Below are 1154 nucleotides of genomic sequence, written 5' to 3' on the forward strand. Positions count from 1 at the left end.
ACAGAATGCCTTTGAAAGTTATATAAATTTGGTTTGCAATGTTTAAAACAATTATACCCACTTTCCTAATGATACTGAGGCTTACTGGTCAGATATATTACTATAGTTACCAACCTTCATCCTGAAAAAGATAATTAAAACTATGAGAAAAGCTGAATACTCAATTACAGATAACATTCTTCATCACATTGGCCTCAGCTGCCTTCTAAGGAGCTGCGTAAAAGAGAGCCTAGCACTTCCCCTAAATAACTCAGTACGATCTATCTTCTGATCCTTTCCTCCCCCTGCCTTCTCCATACATAGAAAGATAATCATGTATTTATGTAAGGCCTTTTATGGCTCAACGTATTTTTCAAAAGGTGATTCATTCTGGAGAAGCTTTCTTGTGATTACTGACTTGGCATATTCTCCAAAATAAAACTGCACCTGGAGTACATACATTTTCCCAGGACAATGCTATACACCTGTTTTATCCCAAACTGAGAACTCATTGATTTTATTTTTTCTTTTAATAGCTAATTTTTTTTCCAGCTTTACTGAATTATAATTCACAAATAAAAATTGTATATGGGGCTTCCCTGGTGGCGCAGTGGTTGAGAGTCCGCCTGCCGATGCAGGGAATATGGGTTCGTGCCCCGGTCCGGGAAGATCCCATGTGCCGCGGAGCAGCTGGGCCCGTGAGCCATGGCCGCTGAGTCACATGATGTTTTGATAGATATATATGTTGTGATATTATTACCACAATTAAACTAATTAATATATCTGTCACCTCCCATAGTTACCATTTGGATATTTTTGTGGTGAGAACATTTCAGATATACTATTTTTTTTTTTTACAAATTCAATAGACTTTATTTTTATTTGTTTTATTTTATTTTGTTAAGAGAAGGCAGTCCCAGAGATTTTTAAGGAAGCCAGTTTACTCATGCTACCAAGAATGTACCCACATTTTGGGGCACCACCCCAATTACAGTTGGTGTGATTGTTAGCATCAGCTGAAGTAAAACCTTACAAAGGCTGTCAGAAAATGCACTAAAGGCAAACAGGAATGGCTTTTTTGATATACTTGGAAAAAATTATAAACTTAATAAACTTCTCCTGATTTCTTGTTGTATTCCCCCTTACCAGATAGTAGTTTGGGGATCTTTTTCTGA

Source organism: Neophocaena asiaeorientalis, unplaced genomic scaffold (assembly GCF_003031525.2).
Source record: "Neophocaena asiaeorientalis asiaeorientalis breed wild unplaced genomic scaffold, Neophocaena_asiaeorientalis_V1.1 scaffold705, whole genome shotgun sequence".
NCBI lineage: Eukaryota > Metazoa > Chordata > Mammalia > Artiodactyla > Phocoenidae > Neophocaena > Neophocaena asiaeorientalis.